Source organism: Arachis ipaensis, chromosome B05 (genome assembly GCF_000816755.2).
Source record: "Arachis ipaensis cultivar K30076 chromosome B05, Araip1.1, whole genome shotgun sequence".
NCBI lineage: Eukaryota > Viridiplantae > Streptophyta > Magnoliopsida > Fabales > Fabaceae > Arachis > Arachis ipaensis.
Window position 1 is genome coordinate 86,153,545 of NC_029789.2, and position 9,610 is coordinate 86,163,154.

Consider the following 9,610-nt stretch of genomic DNA (forward strand, 5'->3'; position numbering starts at 1 on the left):
CTCTTAATCAACCTCCATATTAAGTTGGGAGTCTACTCTGCCATCTTGCATGTCATCTTCGTCGTTGGGAGTTTGGAATAGAAAAGAGAGATGATAATTGAAATAAAATTTGGAAGCAATTAAACAAATAATAAAATTTAAATGGAAAAGTACTATGGAATAAATAAAAATATAAGAATCCTAAATTAACGGAATATTGAACCTGGAATCTGAGAAGAAGTTGAAATCCTAATCCTTTTAAAACCTAAGAGAGAGGAGAGAGCCTCTCTCTCTAAAAACTACATCTAAAAACTAAAATTATGAATATGAAAGTTGTATCTATGAATGAATTGATTATCCCACTTTTATAGCCTCTAATCTGTGTTTTCTGGGTCGAGAACTGGGCCAGAAACAGCCCAGAAATCGCCGGGGGCGAATTTTGCCATGTGCAGGTCGCTGATTTACGTAGATCCACACGTGCGCGTGAAACCACGCATGAGCATCACTTTTCTTCAGAGAAACTATGACAAATTATATATCATTTCGAAGCCCTCGATGTTAGCTTTCCAATGCAACTGAAACCGCCTCATTTGAACCTCTGTAGCTTAAGTTATGATCATTTGAGTGCAAAGAGGTTAGGCTGGACAGCTTGCAGTTCCTTCAGCTTCTTGTATTCCTTCCACTTTTGCATGCTTCCTTTCCATCCTTTAAGCCATTCCTGCCCTATAAACCCTAAAATCACTTAACACACATATCAAGGCATCGAATGGTATAAAGGAAGAATTAATATTTGGTAATTTTAAAGGCTTGGGAAGCAAGTTTTCAATTATAGAACAAAATCAAGAAGGAAATTGTAAAACCATGCATTTTGTATGGATAAGTGTATGAAAGATTGATAAAATCCCCTCAATTGAGTACAAGATAAAACGTAAAATAGTGGTTTATCAACCTCCACACACTTAAACATTAGCATGTCCTCATGCTAAACTCAAGAGAAGCTATAAGAGAGTGAAGAGGAATGGTAGAAAGTATGAAATGCAACCTATGAATGCAACAAAATGTGAAATGCTTCTACCTACTTGGTTAAAAGTAAATAAACCTTTCAAGAACAAATATGAACTGGATCTCACTAATTCAAATCATAAAATAAAGTTCAAGTAAACTTGCAAAAGAAAATAGCTCATGAAAGCAGGGAACATAGAATCGAGCGTCGAACCCTCACCGGAAGTGTATAAACTCTAATCGCTCAAGTGTTTAAGGTTCGATTCTCTCAATTATCTACTAATCTTGCTTTCTAAGGCTTGCTCTTCTTCTACCAATCAACAAAAGTTTAATGCACAAATACACATATCAAGAGGTCTTTTAAGGGTTGTAATGGGGTTAGGGTCAAGGTAGGATTGTATTTGGTCAAGTGGACTAAAATCTGAATCCTTAATTAACTTAAACTTTCTACCTAACTTATACAATCCATGTAATCATAATACAATATCTAACTATCCATTAACCATGTTTTTCACATATTCATGGATTCTAATTTCAAGTACAGTACATCTGCATTGCTTTCACCACTTACTTTGGGGCATTTTGTCCCCTGTTATTTATTTGCCTTTTTCCTTTTCTTTTTCTGCTTTATTTTTCTTCTCTCTCTCTCTCTCTCTCTCTCTCTCTCTATATATATTTTCAGAAAATTCTAACATACTCAATTCTCAAACCAAATGTTTCCAAACCCAATTTCTCCACACTTAAATTATAAGCACTCTCACTAGTCTAAGCTAACCAAGGATTCAAATTAAGGACATTATTGTTTTCCGCTTAGAGTTAATGATGTGCTAAAGTAAAGAATAAAAGGGGTAAAAATAGGCTCAAATTAGTTTGCAAAGGATAATGAAAGGTTAAGGCCATATGGATATGTAAGCTTAGTGAAACAAAGGCCTCAATCATATAAGTGCATGCATACATCAAACCATGGAAATATAGAATCAAGCAACACAAAGATCACAATTTTAGAGAGAACAACACACACTAAAACAGAATATTGGTTGATAAAATGCAACCAATTCAAATAAGCTCAAAATCTCACTGGTTTTGTGTGTTCGAGCTCTAAACCATGTTCCAGTATAATATTCCTTCAAACAAGTTTAAAAAAAAAATTTAATCAAATTAGTGAAATGTTATAAAAAGTTTCTTGAAAAAGAAAATATTACTTTAACCAAGTGGTGGTAAAATATACACAAAATCAAACAAATATGCAATCAAACATGCAAATGCAACAATGAACTAACAAAAAAAAAAATTAAACATTGGTGTAGAGACAGGAAGGTACTAACCCACGGAGATCGGTATCGACCTCCCACACTCAAAGATTGCACCATCCTCGGTGCATACTAAGATGTGCAAGTAGACGGGCTGCTACAACTGAGGTTATTCTCCAAAGATTGTGCATATGGAACTTGTCTATTTCCCCATATAGAAGTTTTTCCCTTTTTCCTTCTTCGGTGGCCAGCCTGAATGAAGAGAAAAAGAAGAACAGAAACCCAAAAACAATGATAAAAAACAAATAAAATATGAGTGGGTAATGCCAAATAATAAGAGTCTCAATTACATGGTAGCTACAACATGCAAGTGAGAAAATAGTAGAAGCACATGGCATATTAATAGTGCAAAAATTGCAACAATGGGGAAGAAATAGTAGGTAATGAAAGACAATATAAATCCATGTTAATGCAAAAAGAGTACAAGTATCATAAAAGATTAGCAATGACTTAAATAATATTACCTAATCAGAATAAAATAAGTCATGAAGCACCAGGATAATGTAAGAGAAGATGCAACAATTAGATAAGAAAATTTAACACAAATGGAAAAATAATAAATTTAGAAAAGAAAATAAAAATGTGCACAAAATTAAAATGCAATGAATGAAAGTGTGTAAATAAATTAAGTAAAATAGAGTGAAAGTGAAAAAGGATGAGAAGTTAAAGGGATGAAGAAGAAGAAAGTAAGAAAGGAGGAAGAAAGAAGTAGAAAGGAGAGAAGAAAAGGGAAGGAAATAAAAAACGGGACGCAACACGTGCGCGCAAGGCACGCGTGCGCGTGAGAACTGTATTTGCCATGTGACGCGTACGCCATTTTTTGACGATTAGATTTCTGCTAATTTAGAATTTTATAAAAATAATCACGTTGTAGGTATAGCTTCTAAACCAACAAAGAATCCTTTTGTACAAAAACTTTGGTTGTCACAAGTAACAAAACCCAATAAAATTTATAACCGAAGTATTTAAACCTCGGGTCGTCTCTCAAGAAATTTCAGGGAAGTATGATTTATTATTGGTTATGAGTTTTCTGGGAAATTTGGAGATTGGGCAATGGGCACAAGCATATGATTATAAATTAAAGCAATGAAAATTAAAAGAGATTTATATTATTCTAAATAAAAAGTCTTGACTGGGGGAATGATTAATTGAAAGTTCTGTTCTTGTTGGAATTCTCTCAAGTGTAGTATAAAGAGGTTGTTGTTCTAACTTAGTTAACCCTTACTAAATACAGGAAAGTCAAGTGATTGAGCTAACTCTTATTCGCAAATCCTAGTCCTCTCCCTTGGGAAGGTCTAGCGTTAGTAAATACAAAATTAGCCAACAACTTCCAATTTAACTATCCACTTGAGCATTCCAACTCAAGTGTCTCCTCTTAATCAACCCCAATATCAAGTTGGGAGTCTACTCTGCCATCTTGCATGTCATCTTCGTTGTTGGGAGTTTGGAATAGAAAAGAGAGATGATAATTGAAATAAAATTTGGAAGCAATTAAACAAATAATAAAATTTAAATGGAAAAGTACTATGGAATAAATGAAAATATAAGAATCCTAAATTAAAAGAACATTGAATATGGAATCTGAGAAGTTGAAATCCTAATCATTTTAAAACCTAAGAGAGAGGAGCCTCTCTCTCTAAAAACTACATCTAAAAACTAAAATTATGAATATGAAAGTTGTATCTATGAATGAATAGATTCTCTCACTTTTATAGCCTCTAATATGTGTTTTCGGGGCTAAGAAATGGGCCAGAAACAGCCTAGAAATCGCCGGGGGCGAATTTTGCCACGTGCAGGTCGTTGATTTGCGCAGATCCACGTGTGCGCGTGATTCCACGCGTGAGCGTCACTTTTCTTCAGAGAAATTATGGTAAATTATATATCATTTCGAAGCCCCCGATGTTAGATTTCCAACGCAACTGGAACCGCCTCATTTGGACCTCTGTAGCTCAAGTTATGACCGTTTGAGTGCGAAGAGGTAAGGTTAGACAGCTTTTCAGTTCCTTCAGCTTCTTGTATTCCTTCCACTTTTGCATGCTTCCTTTCCATCCTTTAAGTCATTCCTGTCCTATAAACCCTAAAATCACTTAACACACATATCAAGGCATCGAATGGTATAAAGGGAGAATTAATATTTGGTAATTTTAAAGGCTTGGGAAGCAAGTTTCCAATTATAGAACAAAATCAAGAAGGAAATTGTAAAACCATGCATTTTGTATGGATAAGTGTATGAAAGATTGATAAAATCCACTCAATTGAGTACAAGATAAACCATAAAATAGTGGTTTATCAATAAACTTCTAATAAGTGCCACACATCTGAAAAGACCACCAACTAGAAAACACTAGCTTAAGAAACAAGATTTATTTTTCCTTTAAAAATACACAGGAAAACAAAAAACTATACTCATATTATTCAACAATGAATACGAACTCTAAAATTCTTACCATGTCCTTTCCCAACCCCACGGCTTCTAGTAACTCATTTTGTCCAGCACTAGAATGACAACATGCTCTATATTATTACTTAATAAATCACTCCAAAGTTAGTTGCATGATAAATTAATAGTTAGGAATACCTTTTCGCATATGGGTGTATATGTAGAGTAATAAACATAAACTGATACAGCTCTTCCTTGATAAACTCATACAGTTAATAATAAAGAATAAAAATAAGCCCTCACTGGATTGGTTTCCATTCTCCTAAAGATGATGCTGATCATCTGTGTCAGCATAGCCTTTGATGTTGCTTGGTTTATATGACTCTTGCTACAAAGGCAAAGAATGAATCTGAGTACTATGGATTAATAACTAATTAACTATAAGCATCAAAGACAATATAGAAATGAGTAATACCTATTTAGTGCAATATAATAGAAATGAGTAATACCTATTTAGTGCAATATTGTAGCATACTCTGATAACTCCCAAGAAGGGTTCGCCATGCACAAAATAACACAAAATAAGGATCGTTAATTATACAAAAAGAAGAAAGAAATATGTAAATAACTACATACGAACAAGAGAAAAAAGTGGCCTAGAGAACCATGGCGTGGTTTGAAAACCAGAGGACCGATATGATGATCAGGGTGACATAGCTGTGTGAATAACATTACTCTAAGCTTCTAGCTAAAATGAAAGCAGGCCTGTATTGTCTCTATTGATGGAGTTTTTCTCCCTTTTCCTTAACATAGCAGTTTTGCATAATTTGTTTATCAGTCATGCCTAATCAGAGCACTCACAAGTCTCAATTCTCAATTTCAGTGTAATTGAATTCCATAGAAAGATGAAGAGATTTAACTTAAATGAAAAACTAATCGTGAAATAGATTTAAACAGATTCCGGCAGCATTTCAGTAGCAATTTAGCATATTTCTCAAATTCACTCAATCAAATCAATATCCATATGAATACAATAAGAATTAAACAAAATTCACATATTCATCCATATGAAAGAAGCAACAAACAACTTGAGTGCACAATCTAAATTCATCATCATCATTGCACAAACTAAATTCACATAACAGCAGCAGTTCACAATTCGATTCAGAAAAGAAGAAAATCATTATCATCTAATCACAGATTCACGAAAATTCAAACAACATTTATGATCGCTCAACAAACAATTAACAAAAATTTATTCCAAACACATTCAAAATAGCAAAATTTTCCTAGACCTAATTCCTCTACAAACTATGTTCAGCCTACCTAACAACCTAGAATACACTACAACATGCATATCTAACTAAGCAGTAAATGACCTGGGAATGTAGAAGCAGAACAAAGGAAATGGGACAGGAAGAAATGGTGGTGAGGCAGCAGCGTCGGCCGCAGATGACACCCTTCCTTTCTGCAAACGACGGCAACAGAAACTTCACTGGCGGTCACTGTGGCTCGATAGTGGTGACACAGATGACTCCCTTCCTTTCCCGTCGTTCTTCCTCTACTCCTCTGGTGGTGGCATTCACGGCAGGAACCCCTGACAGAACCGGAACTAGCTTCTAAAGGGCTACTGAGATAGCAAACCCTAATGGAAGAGAACCGGAATTTGAGTAGTAGTAGTAGTGGCGCTTGTAACAAACCTAGTTTTTGAAAATCAAATAAATAGTTATTTGTGATTTATTTTATTTGTTGATAATTTTATTTTAAGAAAATTATTTTACTAAAGGTAATTAAATGGAGTTTCATGATAATTGGAGTTTAGATTAATTAGAATTTTTATATAATCTTTATTAGATATTTGGTATAAATGAAATTATAATTTTGATAATTGAAAAACAAGAAGATTTGTATAATTTAATTTAAATAAATTCTATTTTGAATGAATTATGTTATTAATTTGAACTCCTAGAAATTATTTTATTAGAAATAATTAGATTGATATTTATAAATACTTTAAGTTTACGTCAATTAATATTTATGTACAATTTTTATTATAATTGGTTATTTTATAAATTGAAATTAAAGTTTCGGAGATAGAAAAATAATGAAAAGTCATATTGAGGGGCCAGCAGAGAGAGAACGAACGTGGGTCAAGGTTGTCACCAGGAAGAGGAGCTGTGCTCCACGCCACCGTCGCCACCAGTCCACGGCCACCACTGCGAGGGTTCCGCCGTCGTCGTTCCAGTGCCTCCATTCATGCCCTCCGTTCCCTTCGTCGTTCTGTCCAGCATCACCAGCACTGAAGTCAGCTTCTACCACCATCAAGCCTGAAGGGAAGCGCCACTGCTATTGCCCGACAGTAGCTTCCCCTGCGTTCCTAATTCTCTTCTTGAAACTGTAACACTCTTGCTCATGCTTTGTTTCCCGAATCTATTTCTCTACCATATCTTGTTCTGATTACAATAAGTATATGTTAATGTCTCTGTTTAGTGTTATCGTCCTTATCCGGAACCACTGATGTCACCGCTATAGAAGTGATTGGGATAGGCGCGATTGTCATTGTTGTTGCTGCCCCAGAAGAAGTGAGGCTGCTGCTGCTGTTCCGGCCGCATTGGCTGTTGTAAACTGGGAAAAAGAAAGGAATCGTTGCGTTTAAATTCGACGGTTTCGACTAATTGAGGTAGGGGATTTAACGTTTTTAATTTAGAATACCTACAAAGTTATTGGATAAGTGCAAATGGTTAACAAAGGTTAAGAATTTCTTAATTAACATGAATGACTTGAAATGCATGTGGAATTAGTTGGTTGTTGTGATTATTCTGAGCTGTGATTGAATTTAGATGCTGTTGTGAATAATGATTAATTTAGTATAGTTTATTAAATTGAAATATGCCGAGTTAATTATTGAAAAGCTGTGGTATGGATAACTGATGAATTGAGTTTTGATTATTGCTGTGAATGTAATTAGTTTTGTTGTTTTGAGAGACTAATTGATAGAAATAAGCTTGGTTTGAGGTTGTGAAATTTGGAATAAGTTTGATGATGTTTTAGTGCTTCAATTGGATTATTGAATTCAGGTTAAGGCTGCGAATGTCTTTGGGCTTTGTTGTGAGTGTTTGAAGTTGTAATTGATATTGTTTTCTCTGATGTGGATGGAATTGAGTTGAATTATAATTGTAGTTGGTGATTGATTTGATGATTGTGCGTACTGAATGTTGTAAGTGATAGAATAAATGGTGTTACTTTTGTTGCTGAGCTTGCTGGTGTGAATTGATGAGTTATTGTGTGTTTGAATGATGATGAGTGTATATGGAAAATTATGCTTGGCATAGTGTAGAAAAGAAAAGGTTTGATGATGCTTAAGTACTTGACATCGTGTGAATTATTGATTCTGGGCTCTTGGGCTGTGTTGGCAATGAAGACAATTTTGAATAACTGGAAAGAGGTTAAATGTGTGATTTTGGAAGGGTTATAAGTTCAAATGTGGTTTTTGATAAGTAAGGTTGTTGAAAATGCTTAAGGCAGAATTTCTGCATACATGACAGTAGAAAGAATCAATTTCTGGGAGCATCCCAGGTCATATACTTGAATGAAACTATTTTTGAATGAAACTTTATTGTGTTTTGAGCATCTCATAAAAAATTCAGAATTTATTGATGAGTATTTTGGGAGAAATGAATTTTTGAAGATTGATGGTTTCTGCAGAAAATTCTGTTTCTTTACTGCAGAAGCACCAAATTCCAACTCACTTAACTTTCAATTCTGGTAAGTATTTGAGCTGAAACCAACGGCATTTTCAAGCTTCCTGTGTCCACAATCTGCATTTTAAATTTCATGTCAATATCCTATTTAACCAAGTAGATATGTTGAAAAGAGTATGGATAACTCACTGGATTTTGGAAACCGAATTCTAAAAGGCCTGGCTGTGTTTCTCACTTCATAACTTTTCATATGACATGGTATTAATCTGGAATTTGATTCAATAAAAAGCTAAAAGAGTCTTGTTTGAGGTCATGAATTTTGAAAGGCATTGAGTGAAAACTGGATTTTTAATAAATTTATCAAACTTACTACTTGCTGCTGTTTTTCTGCATTTTCTTAGGAAACAATAACAGAATTATAAGAGAGATGGTACAAGTTTTTATTGTGACCAAATTACCTCAACACCAAGTTTCTTGGAATACTAGTTTATTGAGTTTAATTTTGAAAGAATCCTATGATAAGTGAAAGTTAGTTACGAATTGATGAGGTGAAAGTTGAATTGATAGGTTATGTGGGAATTGTGGGTTATGACCGAACTGTTGGCTATTGTAAATTGTGAATTTTCTGATTGATTTGAGAACCTCTTATTTGGTAGTTGTTGAGGAAAGGGGGAGACTTGTTGAGAAAGAGGGAACCCGTAAGGGTGGCTAAGTCCGAGTTTTAGGGGAGGTGTTGCCGAAATTTTATAAAATTTGAGGTTTTATTTGAGAAGTTATTTTAAAAGATTTGGATTTGAAAAATGATTATTTAAGTTTTATTTGATTACTTCTAATGAGGGGCTATGTTTTGAAAGGTGTTTAATGAAATTAAAATAAATGATTTTCTTGAGTCTTTTGATAGAAGACTAAACTGAAAAATAGTTTTAAAGTTGGCTTGACTCAAGGTTGCTAAAGCAGAGATTATGAACTGAATCGATGATTGAGATTTTTGCGAACGAATGCTTGAGAAAGTTAAGAAAGGTTTAAGAAAATATGTTAAGGATTCAAAGGGAAAAGAGAATGGGGAACTGATATATGGATTGTTGAGTTTTAGAAAGGAAAATGAAAAGTGATAAAATACGGGAAAACCCCACGAACTTTTAGTTGTTTAACTACGGGGAAAATCCATGAATTGATAATTGGTAAAATTCGGGAAGTACCCACGAACTGAATGATCATTGATCTCGGGAAAACCTATA

The 9,610-nt window shown here is 34.2% G+C and overlaps 2 long non-coding RNA genes across 2 annotated transcripts in view; one reads left to right on the forward strand and one right to left on the reverse strand.

Annotated features, from left to right (window-relative positions):
- Nucleotides 245-6,966, reverse strand: LOC110272200. The gene is made up of 4 exons (XR_002363155.1): nt 6,835-6,966; nt 4,207-4,210; nt 1,906-1,911; nt 245-263 (listed from the first exon to the last, which is right to left on the reverse strand). It is a non-coding gene; the product is annotated as an uncharacterized LOC110272200 (long non-coding RNA).
- The window catches only part of LOC107641926, a 3,586-nt gene continuing 902 nt past the window's right edge, over nt 6,927-9,610 (forward strand). Inside the window, exons 1-2 of the long non-coding RNA XR_001620520.2 lie at nt 6,927-7,068; nt 7,162-7,351. This is a non-coding gene — a long non-coding RNA (uncharacterized LOC107641926). The remainder of the gene's footprint in view (nt 7,069-7,161; nt 7,352-9,610) is intronic.